This window comes from Lissotriton vulgaris, chromosome 3_1, assembly GCF_964263255.1.
Source record: "Lissotriton vulgaris chromosome 3_1, aLisVul1.2, whole genome shotgun sequence".
In the NCBI taxonomy this organism is placed as follows: domain Eukaryota; kingdom Metazoa; phylum Chordata; class Amphibia; order Caudata; family Salamandridae; genus Lissotriton; species Lissotriton vulgaris.
In genome coordinates this window covers 221632040-221654624 of record NC_141689.1, presented here as the reverse complement: position 1 = coordinate 221654624, position 22585 = coordinate 221632040, and positions in this window count along the sequence as shown.

Below are 22585 nucleotides of genomic sequence, written 5' to 3'. Positions count from 1 at the left end.
CTGTCATCCAGCAATGAAACTGTTCTGGTCCATGTGTAGTTTTTTTTTTTTTTTTTTTTAAATAAATTTAACTCCGCATAATAGCTCCTGAACGTCTGAAGTATCTGCTCCTCGTCCGTCACTGTGTCTCCCTCCGGAGTTCTCAGTTCCTCTATGACCAGCGGGCGTCTTGTGCTGCGGACCATGCGTGCAAGCAGCGCCCCAGGCCGCTCACCCTCCCCATATTGTCTCGCCGTGGCGTATTTGCCCATGTAAAGGACCTCTCTGTCCGCCAGCGCTGAAAACTCGGACAGGAGTTGGGACAGCGCCCCGCCTCCCGCTTCGCCGCCCAGCCGCAGCCGCTCTGCCTCAAGCTCCGCCATCTTAGTTTCCAGAGTCGTTAGGTCCCGCCGAATGGATCGTAACACACTAGAATGTTTCGACATCGCCATCCCCCTGATGTAGACCTTAAATGCCTCCCAGACCGTAAAGAAGTCATCTACTGTGCCTATGTTTGTTGCAAAGTACTGTTCTATTTCCTCTGCAAGTTCCCCCCTGAAGGCCTCGTCAAGCAGTGCAAAAGGCGGGAACCGCCAAGTGAAGGCCGGGATCCCCCTCCTGGACGTTGCGAGGCGGAGTAGAATAGGGGAGTGATCTGAAAGCGTGCGTGGGAGAACAGCGCATGAGCGAATGTTGTTGAGTACCAGGGGGGGTGCCAACCAGTAGTCTATCCTGGTATACACATCGTGAAACGCTGAGTAATGTGTAAACCCACCCGCCCTCGGATGCTTTTCCCTCCAGACATCCAGCAAGTCAGATTTGATCATTTCAGCTGCCATGTACGTGGCCGAGGCCACAGGTCTCCGGGCAGGGCCCGCAGAGCGGTCTAGTGATGGGTCAAACACAAAGTTAAAGTCCCCGCCCCACAACATCCAGGGCTGTGCATGCGTTCTTGCAATAGCTGACAGGGTCATATAGAATTCAGGGTGGTCATAGTTAGGGCCATAGACGTTCACTATCAGTATGTCCATCCCCTTACCAACACATCTCGCCAGGACATATCTACCGTCCGGGTCTGAGTGCACCGGAATGAGCCGCATCTGTGATTTTGGATTGGCCCAAATTAACACCCCTTGGGCATGTGTAGTGTAACCCGCAGCCACCGTGTTCCCTGACAAACCCCTGGATTTGAGCATTCTACTGGAGAGTGGTAGGTGTGTCTCCTGCAGCAGAGCTATGTCAACGTGATGTCTGCTAAGATAGTTAAGGACTTTCCTCACTTTACGGAAGTCGTTCAGGTCCCGTACATTCCAAGTCAGTAAATTCAGTTCATTCTGGGCATGTGCATGCAAAGTCGGTGTGGTGTCAGCCATTGCTAAGCGGCTTCAGAGCATGGTTCGTAAGGATGGATAATGCAGGACACAGTGGGACACCCCATCTCATAGTCGCCATCCGGCGCTTGCGAACAGGGACAGCAGAACACTTCAATTCACACACTTCACAGTCAAACCCCAACCAAACACCCCCCCCTCCTCCCCGAGTCTCGCTCCCACCCCAGTTACAGCAACCCACCCACAGCCGACCTCCCCCAACCTGGTCAGACAGACCCCACTCACCCCCCCCATAGACCCCCAACAGGTGTAGTGTCAAACAGTCCGACACCAACCCCTCAGTGAGTAAAACAACCAAAAGCACCAGGGCAGAGCGCACCAATGTAGTACACCACTAACTGTTCTGAGAGATTGTCTGTACCGCTCCCCTCTCAGCTCCATTCGAGAGTCAATGCTCAAGGCCTGGTAGAAAGTGTTACCCAGTCCCACTCTAACCGGCCCCCCCGGGCTCTCGCCGCGTGCTCAATGAACTCTTCCACGATGCACACATCCCCTTACCAGCACCATAGTGTAGTCAAGTTGTCCTTCCCCAAACCGTGGAGCAGGTGCCACTGCAAGGCCAGAGCACCCATATCATCCGGGTCCGTAATCCGACCATTGTGTAGGGGATCAGCCCCCTCTTCAGTCGCCATTCAGTCCTGTTCCTCCATAGATACTCCCTCCTCGTCCTCCTGGCCACTCCGGTTCTCCTTCCTTTCCCGAGTCCAGGTCTTAAGGGACTTATGCAGTTCTTTCGGGTCTGTGAAATAGTACGACTTCCCACCTGTGTTGATCCGAAGTTTGGCTGGATACATCATTGCATAGTCCAGGCCTAGTGTTCTAAGTTGCTTCTTATATGGCGCGAACTGCCGCCGTTCCTCCTGCACCTTGGCTGTGAAGTCCGGATAGAGGGAGATGTTCATGCCCTCGTGTTGGAGTTTGCCCTTCTCCCTCGCCACTCTCAGGGCAGTGTCCCTGTCGCGATAGTTGAGCAGTTTCGCGATTATGGGGCGAGGTGGCAAGCCAGGTTGAGGCTGCGGGCCCAGTGTGCGGTGGGCGCGTTCCACAATGAACATGGGGGAAAAAGCTTCCTCTCCCAGGAGTATTTTCAGGAGTTTCTCCACGTATAGTTCCATTTTCCCTGTTTGCGTGGATTCCGCCACTCCTGTGATACGGAGGTTGGATCTGCGAGAACGTGCTTCCAGGTCCTCTGTCTTGTCCCTGATGACCGTCAGGAGTCTGTCGAATTGCTTGCGTTCCTTGTCCCACTCCATCTGGGCTTCCTCGGCCTCAGTGAGCCGGCGCTCCGCCATGTCGAGGTGCTCCGCATGTTTGTCCACACGTTCTGCCATACGGTCCATGCGATAAGACAAAGCGTCTATCTTGGTGCCCACCGCCGCAATACTATCTTGAATGCCTTTCTCCATGGCTGCTAACATGTCCCGGAGCTCCGTCGGCGCCTGGGTCGGCGCCGCTGCCGCACCCTTCGGCGACGTGTCCGGCGCCGGTACCTCTGATCCCTTCAAACGGCGCCGTTCAAAGGAGATCTTCCCCTGGGTCGCATCGTTCTTCCCCATGGTATACTCCGATGTGTGACAGCACTGAGCAAGGAGGCTCGCCGATCAGGCCGTGCAAGGGACTGCTGCGTTCCTCGATACCTCGCCGTCAGTGGTTGGGTATCTGGTGTGTCGAAAATGGCGACAGCAATGGCGGGCAGTACTTCGTTGTCCGCAAGTTCCAGAACGTCCCAGTGCCGAAGAGAGCCAGGTCCTTCTTAACAGTCCCAGATAATCTGTTCCTCAGCAGGATAAGGGCAGTTGGCAGAGCCTCCTGCGATCGCTGCAAAAAAGCCAGGCTGCAACGCCGGGCTCGTTGTCGCCCCACCACGTGGCGCGGTGCTCCGGTTATGTGTGTTCCACCGCTCCGCTGCTTCTCCAGTCCCCCGTCCCACTGGGGCCGTGTAGAGTAGGAGGTAGAGGACTTTGCAATCCAAGGTCTGTTTCAATCGTGCCTCAGTATGCGCGTTGTCCGACAGTCGCCGGAGTTGTGGCCGCACGCACAGTGACGTCGCCCGGCCTCTTTTCCAGGATAGCACGCTGCTTTCGGCCTAGTCCGCCACAGGCGCGCCACCAGGCACAATGCCCCGGAGTGTTCAGGGATTCATGCCCTGCAGCCGGCCAAAAAGATCCTCAATCGCAGCCCGGGGTGCCAGCAGATGGTTCCAGGCTAGCTATAGCCAATTCGAGCACATCTAGGATAGTTAAGCAGGATAATTCTGGAGCTTTGCGAGGAGCCGAAGGCTCACGCGTCCGCCATCGACGCCGGCTAGCTCCGCCCCCCCGGTCCATGTGTAGTTATTTCGTCCCTATGCTATTAAATCTATTGGCTAAAAATGTCATTATGACTTTATAATCTGATTTCAATAATGTAATCAGCCAATATGAGGTTGGTTCTACACCATCCTTTCCTTTTCATAAAATACTAACCACATTCCCCATTTTAAATGAGGCGGGTATGGGGCAATCCACTAAAACCTGTAGTAATAATTTATAAAATTCAGCCGGAAAACTGTCTGGGACACATTCCTTAAAGCTTGGAAAGCTTTAACCACCTCGACCAATTCTTCTTTTGAAAAAGGCGGGTTCTGTTTTCCGCATCTTCCTCAGTATGAGTGGGAAAATCCAAACCCGCCAGAGAACTCCCTATGGCTCCCATATTATTCACTTGATTATGGCTATAAATTTGTCTATAGTGTTCTAGCAGAATTTTGCCAAGCTTACCCTATTCCTTACAGTGAACCCCAGAAATTGGAACTTCAAGGCATGGATCCTGTTGTTCGCAGCTTGTTCTCTGATCTTCCATGCTAGACATCGCCATGTAAAATTACTCTCCTCATGCACTTTTTGCATATAGGCTCGATTTGATGCAAAGCACTTAGTGTAATAGATGTCGCTTAGCACCCGTTTAGCTTTCTCAAGCTCTTTTCTGTTTGCCTCAGAAGGTTGCCTCAAAAATATATAATGCACTTCCTTCTCCAGGTTCTGCTTTTGCTCTTTGGCATGTATTTTATTGGCCGCATCTTTTTCTGTTACCAACCCTTTCAAATATGGTTTTGAAGCATCCCACACCACACTTGGTTCCAAAAATTCTTTAATCTCTTCTTTGCATATCCAGACTCATCCCTCCTCCCGTAAATACTGTTTACTGAAAATCTACCCTCGTACTCAGACACTGCCGCCTTCCACCAAAATCTCCAGGTCAAGTATTGTATTGTCCGAGAATACATTTGGGTGAGCCCACTGACCCTTAAAAGTCTGGTTTTCAGAGAATAAGACAAAGAAGGTATGAAACTTTTCTGATAAACATGTACATTTTTTTTTTCTGAAAAAGGCCTCCCTCCTGAGGTTGATGAGTGAAAGGGTTTTTTGATAGTTCTGCATGATATTTGCAACGCTAGGCTTTAGCCGTCTTTTACAATTTACCAATTATTCTAATCTTGGATTTTGCAAAAAGATAAAATCAATGTCTATGATTATCTCCCCTGGAACTTGCATTAATGGTTGAAACAGCTCCTCATATAAGCTAGGGTTATCTTCCACTGGGGCGTAAAAACTCGGAAAAGGGAGCTGCCTAGAATTTTTTTTGCAATTAACCCAAAGTGACTCAATGTGTCACTAGCACAAACCAGCACTTCGACATTCAATCTTCTGGTAAGAAAATTGCCGTGCACTGGTGAGCCACGTAGGCGGACGAAAAGCCTCTATAGCTTGCCCAATTCTTTCTTAATCACGGAGAATGTTAAATGTTTTACTACTGGTATATGAGTCTCCTGCAGCACCACTACAGAGGGAATATCGTCCTCCACCCAGGCTTCTCCTTGATGCAACTCCTTATTATTGTTAAGCCGTTACCAATAAAAGAGGCCACCTTTAGGATGCTCCTACAATTCACAACCACCTTCAATCCCCGGCGCTAAGCATGACTAATCAAAGTGCCTAAAGTGTCATGTGAAAAAGTACAAACGTTCCCCACCCCTCCTTCAATTTAAATCCATACTGTTCCATGAACATTGGTCAACCAGGTGAACTGGGCACCTCCTTGGTAAGTACCACCAAATATCACCCTCTTTGGGTTTTTAACTCTATACTTGTGCTTTTCCCCTATGTTCGCCATTCTGAATCTCTTTTTAAACACAACCCTAATCCCCCCCTCTGGCCCATATTGTTGCCTTCCCGAATATTTACAGGAGCAGGAGCAGATTACAACACGTCTTTATTTCTCCGTGTCTGCTCAAAACTAACTTGTTTCCTGCCACCTCGTCCTCTTCCCACGCCCCTTCCTGCCTTGCCCGTCCTGTCGCAGACAGGGGTCAGGCAACGACGATACAACACCTCCCCCTTTTGTACAAAGTCTTACTGTCTCTTAGATTTCTTCAATGAGGCGCGCTGGCCGTCTGGTCTGTCGTCTGGGGTGGCTGAGCTGCTCCGGTGTCCTGGCTCGGTGGCTCATGACGTCATCTTGTCTTACTGGGCTAGGATGGTTTCGGTCGCTGCTTTCACTTCGGCTCTCCGAGTCAGTGAGGAGCTCACGGTGTTGGCTTTCATTGCGTCTGTGGGAGTTACATTTTTTGAAGTGTGAGACATTGCGAGTTATCCATTTGTGGTCAGCCTCTGCCGTGAGCACAGTTCCTTTCTGACTGCTAACTTTCAGAGGGTGAGCGAGATAACGGTTGTCCGCTTTTGTTCTTCGGTCACGCCGGACCATCACCCAGTCTCCTTCTTGGATGTCAGTGTGTTTCGCGCGTCTGCGCCGATCAGCATGAGTCTACATTTGTAGTTTTTTGTCATAGTCTATTTTGACCAACGTGGAGGGCACTGTCCAGAGTGGGCAGTCGAGTACGAGGAACTCTTTCTAGCATCAGAGTGGCTGGGCATTGATTGGTAGTGTTGTGAGGCGTGGTGCGATACGCCCCCAGCACTTCATTCAGAGCTTGTTGGATGTCTCGGTGAGCCAGTTCCGCTTGTTACACCGCTTTCTTCAAAGTCCCCATAAAGCGTTTCACCATGCCGTTAGCTTGAGGCCATAGGGGTGTGATCTTTTGATGCTTAAAGTTAAGGTGTTTTGCGAATTCTGTGAATTTGTGGCCATTGAACGGTGGTCCATTGTCCGACTTGACTCGCAATGGAATGCCCCATGCTGCAAAGGTTTCGTCAAGGACTGGGATCACTGTGGTCGCCTTGGTGGATGATACTAGGTGTGCGAACGGAAACCGGGAGTATTCGTCCATGATGACGACAATGTATTGGCTTGATTTTAGAGGGCCGAAGAAATCAATGGCGACCTGCTGCCAAACTCCTTCTGGTAGCTCTGACATTTGTAGAGAAGCTGGTGGTTCGTCACGGCTTACCAACTGGCATGAGACACAGTCCTTGAGTGTGGCTTCCACCATCTGATCAAGTGTCGGGAACCAGTCACGCTCTCGTAGAGCCTTTTTGGTAGCACTTATCCTTTTGTGGCCTTCATGAGCAAGGTTGATCACTCCTTGCCGTAGTCATTGGGGGATCACAATCCTCCCCCCTTTCAGGATCATACCATCTTCGCTGATGGACAGCTCTTCATGGATGTGCTTGAACACAGTCAGTTCTTGGGGACTCTGGCCAGATTCCTGGGACATGTTTTCACGTGTCGCCATAAGTTACTGAGATCCGTGACGTCTTGTATGACTAGATCCTGGGCAGATGCTTTTCGGATTGCCGCTAGGGGAACTGTAGGCGGACAGGCAGAGTCAATGACAAAGTGGATATACTCTTCTGTCAGCGAGCACTCTTCACTGGTGGTTGTCTGGGTGTGTCGGGACATGTAGCCTGCCGGATTTTCAGACTTCCCCGGCTTGTGGACAATAGTGTATATAGTCCTAGAGTCGTAGTCCCCATCGTTCAATGCGTGGAGGCATCTTGGCTTTGTGATTACCAAAGATGGTGAAAAGTGCTTGGTGGTCTATGATGATGGTAAAGTGTTTGCCGTATACGAAGAGATGGAAGTGCTTGCAGGCCCACACCACCACAAGACTCTTCTTGTCCGGTTGAGAGTACCTTTTCTCAGTGCTGGTAAGACTGCGACTGGCATACGCGATGATGTGGTGTTGTTCTGAGTCCTCCTGATATTGCGCTAGAATGGCGCCGAGGGCCACTGGGCTGGCGTCAACAGTAATTTTGGTTCGTTTCTTGGCATCAAAGTAGGCCAGGTTGATGGCAGAGCTGACAGCGTGTTTGATTCTGTGAAAGGAGTGTTCACAGGCATCCGTCCATGCAAAAGGTTGGCCTTGACGGGTGAGCTCTCTAAGGGAATGGCTGATGGTAGTGAAATCCCGGATATATCGTGCACAATAGCTTGCCATCCCAAGAAAGGAACGGAGGTCACTGACGCCTCGCGGTGTTGGAGTGTCCGCAAGGGCAGACACCGTTTCTGGATCCGGTTTCATACCATCTTTGGAGAATATGTGGCCATAGAATTTCAGGGTCGACCTGTGGAACTCGCATTTCTCTGCATTCAGGGTCAAATTTGCATTCAGTAGCGCGTGGCATACTCTATCTAGAGCCGTGTCATGTTCGATCTGGTCTTTGCCGAATACCAGTAGATCATCACTGTAGTTGAACGCATTGGGAATCCCTTGGATCACTCACCAAATGGCTTCTTGGAACATTTCGGCGGCCGAAGAGATGCCAAAGTTCAAACGTTTGTAGCGGAAAAGTCCTTGGTGGGTTGTGAAGGTGGTGATATAGCGTGACTTGTCGTGTAGCTCCAGCTAGTGGTACCCCTTATTAAGATCGAGTTTCGAGAATACCATGGCTCCGTTGAGGCGAGCGATCATATCGCTAATGTGTGGCCCTGGGTGGCGTTCTCTCTCGATAGCCATATTGGGTGCACGCATGTCCACGCACAGACGCACTTTGTTGTTTTGCCCCTTTTTAGGTACTATTTCTACGGGCGATACCCATGGAGTTGGCCCTAATGTGCGCTCAATGATATCTGTCTTTAGCAGATCTTGGAGTTCGTCATCGACAGCTTGATGTAGGTGGAACGGCACCTTCCTGTTGTGCTGCGCCACTGGAGTCACACGCTCATCAATGTGTAGTTTTACCTTGAATTGATTTAACTTCCCTAGCCCCTTGTAGAGGTTTGGAAACTTAGCGACAATGTCTGGGGCGTCTGGAGTCAAGCTATCCAGGCTGAAGAAGGCTGATAGCCAGAAACTGGTCCTTGGATGCTTGATTCCGGTATAGGAAAGACATGGCTTGGTAGTTCCGGCTGGACTGTTCCCATGAGGCACAGGGTCAAGGCTGATTTGCATATAGCCATTGTCTGACCAAGGGTGGTGTGGAGTGCAAAAGAACGATGGATTTAGGCCCAGATCTTTGTACTGGGGTGAATGTAAGACATTGTTCTGCATTCTGTCCATCAACTGTGTTTTTTGCACTTTTCACCCAAAGTGGGCTGGGTATGCTCAGGCGTGAGTCCCAGGCTCTCCACATCACTGGAGTCAAGCTATCCAGGCTGAAGAAGGCTGATAACCAGAAACCGGTCCTTGGATGCTTGATTCCGGTCTAGGAAAGACATGGCTTGGTAGTTCGGGCTGGACTGTTCCCATGAGGCACAGGGTCAAGGCTGATTTGCATATAGCCATTGTCTGACCTAGGGTGGTGTGGAGTGCAAAAGAACGATGGATTTAGGCCCAGATCTTTGTACTGGGGTGAATGTAAGACATTGTTCTGCATTCTGTCCATCAACTGTGTTTTTTGCACTTTTCACCCAAAGTGGGCTGGGTATGCTCAGGCGTGAGTCCCAGGCTCTCCACATCACTGGAGTCAAGCTATCCAGGCTGAAGAAGGCTGATAGCCAGAAACCGGTCCTTGGATGCTTGATTCTGGTCTAGGAAAGACATGGCTTGGTAGTTCGAGCTGGACTGTTCCCATGAGGCACAGGGTCAAGGCTGATTTGCATATAGCCATTGTCTGACCTAGGGTGGTGTGGAGTGCAAAAGAACGATGGATTTAGGCCCAGATCTTTGTACTGGGGTGAATGTAAGACATTGTTCTGCATTCTGTCCATCAACTGTGTTTTTTGCTAAATTAAACGTGTAGCGTTCATAGTCCAAGTTGCGTTTATGTAGAAACCTCCAGTCAAGAGCTCCATTCACGTCATCATAGGAGGCAGTAGTTGTGGTAGGCAATTCTTTGATGATTTGCGCGATGTCTTTTCCCACTAAGTTTCGTAGGGCTATCAATTTTTGCTTCGAATCTTGCACTTGGGACCCGGTCATGTAGTCCTCGAAGTCTTCAGCCCAGCTCTTCCACTTGGGCCCCATGCTATTGCCGGACGTCAGCTCTAGAGGGTCTGGTGGCCGCAGATATGGTACTCCAATGAGTACGTGGGGAGACGGTGCAGGCGGCGGAGGTGGCGTGGCTGGAGCCTCTGTGCCTCCTCCTCCTGAAGCGCCAGTCTGGTTGAGAACGGACATTGCGATTTGGTCAGGTCACTCAGTGACTATTGTTTGCTGAAAGTGACCATATTAACCAGTATTGCTTGGTTCCAATGAGTTTTCAGCAGTTTTTTTTTGTGTGAAATGCAAAAACGCCTGACTCCAAAATGGCTGACACCAAAACTCCAATGGGTGTCAATGGGTAGCGCCTGACTCTAAGATGGCCGCCATTCGGGACACGTGGTCTCCTTGTTATTTTATAATTGTCACTCTCCAAGTCTCTTATTCAGGCTTTACAATTGTCAATATCACTCTCAGAGTCTCCTATTCAGGCTTTCAGGCGTTTGGGACTCACCCTCTCGCTCCTGATCGTGGCTGGCCGTCTCTGGGTGGGCTCTCTGGCGTCTGTGCTGCTTCGTGCCAATTTTATTTCTTTTTTTTTCAATCCGGCAGTTTCTGGGTAGCTTGCCGAGTCAGGGATGTTCAGAGCGACGATCCCGCAGCGCGGGCAAATCTTTGAGTTGGTGCCGATTGTCGCACTCTGGGGCAGCATTCAGACGCGGCGTGTGGAGTGTTTCTGTTTTCGCGCTCTCTGCATACCGCGCCAACACATGCTGCAGGCTCGCTGTTTCCGGCCGTTCACGGATGACAGGGGTCTTAAGGCGTGTGGGACTCCAGCAGGGTTCCCACCCTCGTCGCCAGTGTTGCCTTTCCCAATAATTACAGGAGCCAGGAGCAGATTACAACACGTCTTTATTTCTCTGTGTCTGCTCATTAACTAACTTGTTTCCTGCCACCTCGTCCTCTCCCCACGACCCTTCCTGCCTTGCCTGTCCTGTCGCAGACAGGGGTCAGGCAATGACGATACGACACATACCTCCACCCAGCCCTCCCGCCCACTCTTCCCATGTCATGGTGGGAGTCCCGACCTTCTAACTACTCCTTGCACACATCCCAAACCTTCACTCTCAGCAATATTGGCATCATGACAGAGTGCCTGAGCCTCCTGCTATTCGGCTCCAGTCCCTCCCCTCATCCAGATGCAAAACAACCTTCCTTTTCAAACTAAACATTAACAGTGGAAGCATTAGGGCGGCACAGCTTCATCAACGTTTTCACATTACAAAGATTTTTGCGGTCTCCTCCTCACAATTCTTACAAAACTGTGCTGTCTCAATATCAGATTTTCATTGGTCACACCCTCACACCTTCATCCGTCACCCTGAAATAATCCTCTTATAAACAATAGACAAGATGCTGGCGGCAATCAAGGCATTGACTCTAGGAACTTGGAGGCTTCTGCCACATTAATAAATCTCGTAAAGAGCCATTAAACAACACTTTAACTTTAGAAAACTAAATTATCGAGGCCTGTTCCTCAGCTGTTTGAAATTCTGGAACCAGAGTTTTAAACTCCTTACGCCTCTGGGAAGATTTTACTGTCATGTCCGAGAAAGTAAGAAATTAAACATTTCTGCAGACTTGAATGCCTTTTCCCTTATCACCTTGGGCTGTATCATTTCTTACACTCTATAATTGTCAAAATTCACAAACATAGTGCTGGGTTTGACATGATCTCCAATGTGAGCTGGTACACCATGGGCCTGTTTGCTTGGTAAATTGTGCTTATAATCCAGAATTACCAGAGACTGTGTCATATTTTCCACAAATGTTATGCATCCTCCAGTGTATTCACTATGCTTGGTAATACCCGAAATTCGACGGTTTGATCTTCTTTCATAGTTTCACCATCTGTGCCTGTAAGCTATATTGTCTTCAGCTGTTCATTAGCTTTTTTCAAATTATGTATCTTGTCCTCAGAGTCAGACACTCTTTGTTGCACTTTATCTGACTAGAGAGTCCCCCCAGCTGTGTGGAGACTGAATCTAATTGCTCTCTCAATGCATCTGACAACTTTGCTTTTGTACCCTTAATGGTTTTCAGCTCTTTTAGAACTTCCTGAAGCACATTGACAAGGCCGTTGGGAATCTCTTCCGTCCCTTCCTGTTTAGCCATAGAGCTTCCTCGAGCTTGTACAGAGTCCGCCTACTGCCCTGAACTAATGCACTTCATGCTCTGATTGGACAATTGCTACCCATGGTCGTCTCTACTTGAGTAGGACTCTCATTAGGTTCCCCTATCAGAACCGGGCTCTGGGAGCTTGGGAGAGTTTCACCCTGGCACCCCCACCTGATACTTCAATCCTTGGCACTCTTAGCATAACCATGGCTAATCTGGAATAAGTGATACCAACCACCATCTTCTGTACTGTCCATGGATGACCCCCTTTTTCTGCTCCCCTCTTGAGAAATATTGCAACAATTTTCGTTGACTTCCTCTCACCCCTCTACGGCCTGTGCCAGCAGTTCTTGTAACAATTCATTTGCCAATTCCGGTAATGGTGAACCCTGCATCTCCACCGCCACATCTCCCAGCACCCCTGCAACCTATCAGCTCCCCGGGGTCCGACCTCTTGCTCTTTCTCCAACATATCACTGGCCTCCACTGCTGCGAGCAGTGTGGTGCTTGATGAACTAACAGGGATACTATCAGGTGGATTGGCAGGTGAACCTTTTCCCGCCTCCACTTCCAATTCAGTTTGTGAAACCCACACAGCTGCCAGCATCCTACTAAGTACTGGCATTATCTTCAGGGCACTCTTTTATTTGGCTGGCAAAGCTTTCTTCCTCTCGCCTGAGTGTTTAGCAGATTTCACTGACTTGACGATCATAGCAGGCATTTCTTTAGTGCATCTTTCTGCTCCTTAGTCAGATAGATGGAGCCACACAATTTAGGGGGCTCAGTTACAAGCCCCATTTGCTGCCAGAATGTCACTTTTGATGGTAACGTAAAGTTACCCTGCATGGCTTTTCATGACCTCATGGATTTGGAGTGAGGCAACACAGCGCAAGTCATTGGGTTGCCTCACACTGTGAAAGGAAGACGTCACATGGGCATTACGGTAGATGTTCCTACATAACACCCATGGCATTTGACACATCCACTGATTTACAACATGCTATAAACCTGGGAATTCTTTAAAAGCCTACGCCTCGTCATGGGTGGCGTAACAGTTGTTTTTGTAATGGGCAAGAAACAACCTGATTTCAATGCATTCACACTTGAGCCATGGTGCAAGAGCACCTGCAGTGGCGCTAGGCACCCATCTGTGCACCAGCTCATTAAAAGAGGACAGGAATGCACCATATCTCAGAGATAGCAAATTCCTGCCCTTTTCTTTTGATGTAGGGGAGCGCAGCAGAAAGTCTTTTGGTGATGCCCTATGCCAAAAATAAGTAGATGAGGCCAATAGAGTTTCTGAGTTGGAGCCACAAAAGATTCAGTTGGAGCAAAAGGGAGTCTATTCTGTTCAACGAGCTAGCCTGAGCAACTGTAGAGGGTTGGAGCAGTGTAATTTAGGCTCCACCTTCTATATATGCTGAATACCTATGTTATGGTATGTAATCCATGTAAATCAAACACAAGGAGATGATGGACCGAGTGCTGAAACTTCTCAGACACTCACCCCCAGTCACAAATCTAGGTTGAATCCATCATTGTTCTGTAGCTCACTTCGCCGCCCCAGTTCAGACACAACTATATGCAAATCAGTCTTGACCCTGTGCCTCATGGGAACAGTCCTGCCCAAACTGCCAAGCCATGTCTTCCCTGGACCAGAAAGAAGCATCATGGAACCAGTTTCGGGGTAACAGCCCTCATCAGCCAGGCTAGCTGGAGTCAAGCCACTGGAGTCAAGCTATCCTGGCTGATGACGGCTGAAAGCCCAAAAGCGGTCCTAGGATGCTTATTTCCACTCCAGGGAGGACCTGGTCTGGCAGTTCGGGTTGGACTGTTCCCATTGGCAGCAGGGTCAAGAGATTTGCAAATTGCTGGGCCCAAAGTGGAATGGCATAGTGAGTAAAAAAACAATGGATTTAGGCCCAGATCTCTGACCTGGGGTGAATGTATGAATTTGTTCTGCATTCTGTTCATCAATTGTTCTTTTTGCATTTGTCACCCTGAGTGAGACGAGAATGTCCAGACGTGGGCCCCGTGCTCCCCATGCCACTGGATTCCAGCTATCCTGGCTGATGAGCACTGAAAGCCCAAAACCTGTCCTGTGATGCTTGTTTCCACTCCAGGGAGGACCTGGCCTGGCAGTTCGGGCTGTACTGTTCCCACTGAGGGCAGGGTCAAGATTGATTTGCATATGGCTGGGTCCAAAGTGGAATGTCATGGTGAGCAACAAAAAATGGATTCAGGACCAGATCTCTGTACTGGGGTGAATGTATGACATTGTTCTGCATTCTGTCCATCATTGCTCTTTTTGCATTGGTCACCCCAAGTGAGACAGGTATGCCCAGACGTGGGTCCAATGCTCTCCATGCCACTGGAGTCAAGCTATCCTGGCTGATGAAGGCTGAAAGCGTGAAACCTGTCCTAGAATGCTTGTTTCCAGTCCAGGAAGGACCTGTTCCCATTGGGTGCACGTTCAAGACTAATTTGCATATTTCTGGGTCCAAAGTGCAATGGCATGAAAAAAACGATGGATTTATGCCCAGATCTCTGTACTGGGGTGATTGTATGACATGGATCTGCATTCTGCCAATCAATTGTTCTTTTTGCATGTAATCTAAGTAATCAGTGTGTGCATCAACTCTTTAACTTGTGTGTTTTATATTTATGTAGTATAATAGATACTATTCTTGGCGCATTTAGAAATCACAATGTAGTGTATTGAAGTGAAATAAATAACATGAATGTCCTTGTTATAATTATGATAGCTTGCTTTCTGATGGTTAAATAAAGGTATCACGTGTTTCCATTTGGATTCCTGAGTTAGCTTAGCTTGAAATTAGGCCTTATCCAAATGCTACACATTTTTTAACTGTCAGTATGCTACCGTGTTCATTTCTTTGCAGGTGTGTTATCAAGTCCCTTGTTAGTTTGAGAAAGGCTCATTAGTCTGTACGAGATTGATAATAATTCATGTCAATGAAAAGTTGGCAACAAGCATGGAGAAATGATGATTAGAGGAGTCTCCTGTACCTGGTGTGCCAGAAGATCCAACATTCAAGGCCGAGCAGATGTGCACCTAATTGTATTAGGATGGTAATTTAAGGGGTTGCTGACTCACTGCAAATACTGCCACAGGTGTGGTTCTGAACTGTGGGAGCAAGATTTGGATTCTGTGGGACTTATACTTTTAATTAGTGTTCCATAGCAGTTAGATTAGAGACCAACTTGCTGACTTTGAAGACAGCAGATCCCTCTACCTAACCTTTCTGATTTCCCCGAATGTGAGGCTTTATGCTAAACACTCCTTCCATCTTCTGAATGTCTACTGAGTTTGATGTGACACTGACACCTTCTTACTATCCTCCTTTAAAAATACACGTCACACTTTCATTTCTTAGTTTAGCTAGAATTAGTTTCTTTATGGAAAACTCATTCTGGATAATTTGCATTCTTGCATACTGGTTATTTGCATTTTGTAATTTATAACAGCTCATCTCAGAGTGTGTAAGAATTTTTATTTCTTACCTGTATTGATGCTTCTTGCTAACCCCTGTCAAGGATGATTGTTATGAATTATTAATCTGAAAATAAACCTTTATGGTTTTACACTACCCTTTCTGTACTTATTATTAAATTGTAACAGTTTCATTGAAATGCAAATAGCTTCTGATGCTAGCTTTGCCGCATCACTTCAAGTTGACTATCAATGGTCAATACAACCAATGGGGGATTCCGATACATTTATATACCAAGAGATTGGAGTTTAGAGACCCCCTGCCTCGTAAGGGTCTACAAAGAAAGGCAAGGTGTTTGGCCACTTGGTCACATTTGATGCATCACCATGAGTCTAGTACAGGGGTACCAAAATACGTGACACTGAGTCTAGACACCTTTATATTTAGCTAAAGTTGGAAAGTGGATTATTATTAGGGTCAAATGTATATCTGCCACTGGCAACAAGGCCACTATCACAGTACAGGCCTCAGAATAGGTCTTAGAAAATTATTCCCATGCTCATCCTTTGGTGGCTTGGCTGCGAGCAGGCAGCCTTAACTTCAAAGACAGGTATGTACAGCATTTAAAAACACCAATTCAATAAATAATTAAAACACAGCACACAATAAAAATCCAGCACCAATTTATAAAAATAGAAATATTTTTATCCTTTAAATGACACCAAAAGGAAAACAAATTCACTGTAGGGAATGAGAGATATGAATTTTTAAAGATAAGTAATTTTCTAGTGCTTAGAAATCAACAGTGCTACCTTTATCATTTTGTTGCCTTTGACAGGGACACAGTCACATTTAGCAATTGTTTTGAAGGATGTCTCACCAGTCTTGTGCAGCCCCCTCCAGCAGGCTGGATCCTGTTAGAACTCCTTCCTGAAGGTCTTCTTGTGGGTCCCAAAGTGTCCAACACACAATCCAAGGTTCTGGAATCGCCAAGAGGGTTTTTGAAAGTGTGACAGTTCAATTCCCACAATCCACATGGACATAACCCTGTAGCTTGCAGGGAGTCTACTATTTCATCCTATTGACGCAGGTTTGATCCACAGGGCCGTAGTTTCAGATGGTGCAAAAAGGTGCATTCTTCAGAGTGCAGGCCTGGTGAATGCACATCAAACTCTTCAGCGTGGGATCTTCTGTTTCTCTTAGGTTTCAAAAGCAGATCTAATAGGCACCACCCCTCTCAGATACTTTGTCAATGTTCTCAGGAGTAAAGCAGAAGGGCACTCCTGTCCAATGAGGTGCAGGGCAACACCCCCAAAGCATGGCCACTTCCTTCAAAATGTGGCAAAATGCTAACCCATAAACTATGATTCACCCAAAATTGAATATGTCAGAATTTGCAGCAGAGAGAGAAGAGCTTGCTAAACCCACCCCATGGATGGCTAATCTCCATAGTCTCTCCTCCTTGTATCTGCTAATTCCTTTCTTAAGCCTAGCATCTGCCTTTGGTTCAAAGTGGAGAGTTGTATAAGAAACTGATGACTTTAGCATGTCTTCCCCTTCCCTCGAAGAGCATTATTTACTATCCCTCCGCCTGGCTATGCCCAGCAACCTCTCCTTCCTGAAAGGATTCCTAACCTCATGGGTCATTTATCACCTCTTCAAAGCAGCCAGGCTCACCCACTTATCTCTGACAAATCAAGGCAAAGCAATAGAGGTATAGATTTTGTCTTACACACAAGAAAGTCTTATAACTTCTGTCTGTACATTTTAGAATAAATTCAACAATACCATATTGTTGGATTTATCATTACCATTCTACTGAGTCCTTTAATCCTAGTTGTATGGCTTTTCTTTCTCCACTTATTAACTAATAACTACTTCCAATATTAACCTATGGGCTGGGGATCTGCAATGGAAACATGAACTGGACAATTTCACCAATACCAGAGCCTATAAAATTGGTTTTATAAGGACCCTGCTTATACCTACAGGACCCTCCACCACTGGAACACCTAGGAAATACTTTAGGGGTTCTGAATATATCAAGATATTGCAGATCCTCCTTTCACAGAGCTCCCAGCACAATAGTCAATTTTGGGAAGTACTTTACTACAATGTGGGGAGTGAAATGTGCAATTTTACTAACCCCAGGGCATATAAAAACCTTTTTAAGAGGATTCTCTTTATAAGTACCTGACACATAGGGAAGACCCAGGGGGTACCTATGATGCCAAGACATTGTATTTTATTCATTTTCTAAGTGCCCTAAAGACCAAAGTCGAGTGTGGGCACAATTTGCATTTTAAAAGCAGTCTTGCAACACAGGACTGATTTTATACTGACCTCATGCTGCAGTTGTGCACACATGCCAGCACCGACAAGGCTGCTGGCCTGTAAACTGCCCTGCCCTATTCTATACTAGGGACTTAAAGGTAGTTTCAATCCCCCTGCCATATTTGTTCTAATGCCTTATAGGGGAGGTCATGGCAATCACTGAGGTACCCTAACCCATAGTGTACCCTAGTGTATGTAGGTGTTTTCACTGTATTCTACGTATGTCTTCTGTATGACACTGGTCCTGGGCCTGGTTAGGCAGAGCCTGGGGTCAGTCAGATTCAGTTACCACCGTTGCCAGTCAGAAATAATGTTGGGGGTTGCCCAGGGCACAGGATGACTTTGCAAAAGTTATTTTCCTCCAAATTCGGGGGCATATTACCAAGCATAAGCGAGATCAATAATTTTATCACCGTGCATCGCCGATTTTTATCGCTTAGGAGCCTTGCTATTATCAAGGTTTATCTCCTAAGCGATAAAAATCGGCCGAAATGCATGAATATTGCTGAAAAGTCAGCGATATTCATGCATTACCGAGCTAATGCTCTTAGCCCTGTTATCCACCTGCCATTGGATAACATGGCTAAGAACTGCTCAGGGCAGGCGTTAGCTTTTGGAGATATTCGCGCTTAGCGCAAATATTTCCAAAAGTTGGCAATCGGAGATAGCGATGTTAGCAACTGTTTTCAGTCGCTAACATCTTGGCATGCCCACTTTGTATGTCATTATCGCTGACATGCAAAGTGGGCCCCTAAATGCCCGCTATCACCCACAAGCTGTCTCTAACTGGTGTTAGCGACAGCTTGGTAATAGGGCGATGAAATTATCGCCGCATAAGCGGGAAAAAGTCCTGCTAATGCGGCGATATTGGCCCTTGGTAATATGCCCCTCTGTTACTAAGTAATGGAGAGGCCAAATTACCTGAGACATAGTGCCAAAACCTTGACATATGAACTGATGCCTTTGCACAGCTAAACAATTCAATTAAACATTCTCTGCACACCAACAAAGAGGAAAGGCACTATGCTGCTGCCCTCATGTGCAGCAGGAGGTCTGATTTAATGCTGTTGTAGTTGTAATCTAAGGAGAATACTCTACACTACAAAGCAACCAAGAAACTGTACTGAACTGGATTGAACTCATCTTCAATTACCATGGTATATGCCTGATTAGAGTAAGACATCAGGACCTGTTGCCTGTGAGAAGACCCTCCATGATACTGTTTTTCTAAGTTCGTCCTATCAAACAATCCTATATCTAACTACAAAGGTCGCATCTTCTAAAATAACCCCAGGAACTTTGTCTATTTCCCTATGTGCATACCGGTAGATATTCACAAAGAATCAGGACATTCTCAATTGCCTCTTTAGCAAAAAAATGACTGCACCCTTTCACATGAATTCCCCTTTGTCACCCTCACAGTTAATACCTAACACAAACAGGCATAATGTAAGGATTGCATTTCAATTTTATCTAGCAACAACAGACAAAAACAAGTAAGAGTGGATGAAATGTTTCAACATTGAATCCAATCCTTCCATGCAAGTAGACAAACATGGATGTAGGTTGCAGATAAAGGTGACATTGACAAGCATAGACGGGGCGTGGTTCACCCTCCAAGCAAGATGGCAGCATTTCCCTGAGCTACGCTTCGAGCGCGGAGCAGTTTTTCTTTCTTCGGCTCCTTCCTGTATATTTGGAGTGCTCCTAACTAATTCTGTACTTTTGCATATCTTTTATTTCCCTCTTTCTCACTCTAAAACTTTTATACATGGCGGTATTCTCTTCTTTTTTTCATGTTTATCTCCCTGCTGCTCGTCTTGCTCTAGATGCTGATACATCCAATGCTCATTTCCTCTGTTTTTCCTTGTAGATCTGAATTTTTCTCCTTGCTGTATCTCTTTCTCTTTATATTACTTTCTCATTCCTTCGGTTTCATCTTTCTTTCTTCACTTTATTCCTTATGATTGGTAAGCACTGTTGTGTCATTTTTGTCTATATTTCAATTGTGTACATGGTATATAATTATTAATCACTGGTATTTTTTTGCTTCCCCCAGAGTCTTTGCGGCTTGTCACCTGTGTTCCTGTGTCCTTCCATCCACTCCCCCATATGTTTGGCATGGTCTCATGGTGTGTTCGTGTTCTATGTCATCTTGTTAAAAGTCAGATGGTCCTTTCACATTTGTCTAGATTTGCTTCACTTTTTTCTTTTTTGCAGGAAACTCATTGTAATGAGGTTGAATTGCTTATTTAAACGGCAATGGGTTCGCCAAATAATATATTCCCCTGCTAATAATCATGAAGGAGGTGTTGCTTTTCTGTTTCATAAATCATTACATGTACAAACTATGTCAACTCAATGTTATAATGATGGACACATTTCTTTATTTAATATTTGTGGTCCCATCAAGCCTGATCCAGATTTCCGGAACAATAAAAAAATAACTAACATCTATTAATACTCCTAGCATCATTGTTGCAGGTGATCTCAATCAATGGCTAGATCCCTTCACTGATAGGAAGTCTAAATGCAAATGTTATCCTTACAAATGCCATAAAGCATTTCAATATGCCATTGCCACTCGTCCATTGTTTGATGTTTGGAAAACATGTAACCCTGAAACTTCTGAATTTACATTTTTCTCCAATGTGCATCACATTTGTTCTACAATTGGTAACTAAATCCCTATTACCTTCCATCCAATCCTCAGAGACTGGTTCTATTTTTATCTTCGACCATTGCCCGGTTTCTCTTCCTTTGATTTATCTCTAAATAATTCCAAAGCTGGTCCTTGGAAATGTAATAATTTCTTTCTATCTGATAATCCATTTCTTTCATAGACTACTACCTTTATTAATTAATTTTTTAACATTAACAACCCTTTAGACACTTCTATACCGAACACATGGGATGCTTTTAAGGCATCTTTCCGTGCCTTTACCATAGTCTATTCAGCTAAACAGAAAAAACAAGCTTTTGCCAAATATGTTGCAATATTAAAATAACTCAAAACAATAGAGCATACCTATTTTTCTTCTAAATCCACCTCTATCAATCAATCAATCAATCCCGACATTTGTATAGCGCACTACTCACCCGGGAGGGTCTCAAGGCGCTGGGGTAGGGGACAATTATTGCTCGAACAGCCAGGTCTTGAGCTGCTTCCCGGAGGCGAGATGGTCTTGGGTTCGCCGGAGGTGGGTGGGGAGGGAGTTCCACGTCTTGGCTGCCATGTAGGAGAAGGATCTTCCTCCGGCGGGGGCTCTGCGGATGCGTGGTACGTTGGCGAGTGCGTGGCCGGTCGATCGCAGCTGGCGGGTGGGCGTGTAGAAGGTCATTCGGTCATTGAGGTACTTGGGGCCCAGGTCGTCGAGAGCCTTGTGTGCGTGGGTGAGGAGTCTGAACGTGATTCTCTTGCTGACGGGGAGCCAGTGCAGGTCTGTCAGGTGTCCGGTGATGTGGCTGTGTCGGGGGATTGTCGACGATGAGTCGGGCGGAGGCGTTCTGGATGCGTTGGAGTCTTTTTTGAAGTTTCGCTGTGGTTCCAGCGTAAAGGGTGTTCCCCTAGTCAAGTCAGCTGGTGACGAGAGCCTGAGTGACGGTCTTCCTGGTTTCCGTGGGGATCCATCTGAAGATCTTGCAGAGCATGCGCAGGGTGTTGAATCACGAGGATGAGACGGCGTTGACTTGTCTGGTCATTGACAGGGAGGAGTCCAGGATGAAGCCCAGGTTGCGTGCGTGGTCCGTCGGTTTGGGAGCGGTGCCCAGGGCCGGGGCCACCAGGAGTCGTCCCAGGTGGAGCGTGATGATCCCAGGCTGAGGACTTCCGTCTTGTCCGAGTTCAGTTTAAGGCGGCTGTTCCTCATCCAGTCGGCGACGTTTTTCATCCCTTCGTGTAGGTTGGATCTGGCGGTGGTGGGGTCTCTGGTGAGGGAGAGGATGAGCTGGGTGTCGTCGGCGTAGGAGATGATGTTGAGGTTGTGCTGGCGTGCGATGGCTGCGAGGGGGCTCATGTAGACGTTAAAGAGGGTTGGGCTCAGTGAAGATCATTGTGGTACGCCGCAGATGACTTCGGTAGCCTCGGATCTGAACGGAGGGAGGCGGACTCTCTGGGTTCTTCCGGTGAGGAACGAGATGATCCATTCCAGCGCTTTTTCTCGAATTCTGATGTTGCTGAGGCGCTTCACTAGAGTTCGGTGGCAGACGGTGTCGAATACCGCAGAGAGGTCCAGGAGGATGAGGGCCGCTGTTTCCCCGTTGTCGATCAGGGTTCTGATGTCGTCGGTGGCCGCGATCAAGGCGGACTTGGTGCTGTGATTGGCCCGAAACCCGGACTGCGAGGGGTCGAGGGATCCGTTCGTCTCGAGGAAGGCGGCCAGCTGTTTGTTGACTATCTTCTCGATGACTTTGGACGGAAAAGGAAGGAGCGAGATGGGACAGTAGTTCTTGAGGTCGGTGGGTCCGCCGTTGGTTTCTTCTGGAGGGCGGTCAGCTCGGCGTGCTTCCAGCTCTCCGGGAAGGTGGCCGTGTGGAAGGAGGAGTTGATGGTGTCTCAGAGATGGGGTGCGATGGAGGCATTGGCTTTGTTGAAGACGTGGTGTGGGCACGGGTCGGTTGGTGATCCGGAGTGGATGGAGTTCATCGTGCGGGTGGTGTCTTTGGTGCTGATCTGGGTCCAGTTGCAGAGGGTGGTGGTGGCGGGCGTTGGTTCGGTGGTAGGGTGCGTGGTCTGTGCGTCGAAGCTGTTGTGTATATCGGCGATCTTGGAGTGGAAGAACGAGGCGAGAGAGTTGCAGAGGTCTTGCGAGGGAGTAATGTCGTTGTTTCCGGCGCTGGGGTTGGAGAACTCTTTGACGATGCTGAAGAGTTCCTTGCTATCGTGGGTGTTGTTGTCCAGTCATTCTTTGAGTGCCGTCTTCTTGGTGGCACGGATCAGCTGATGGTGT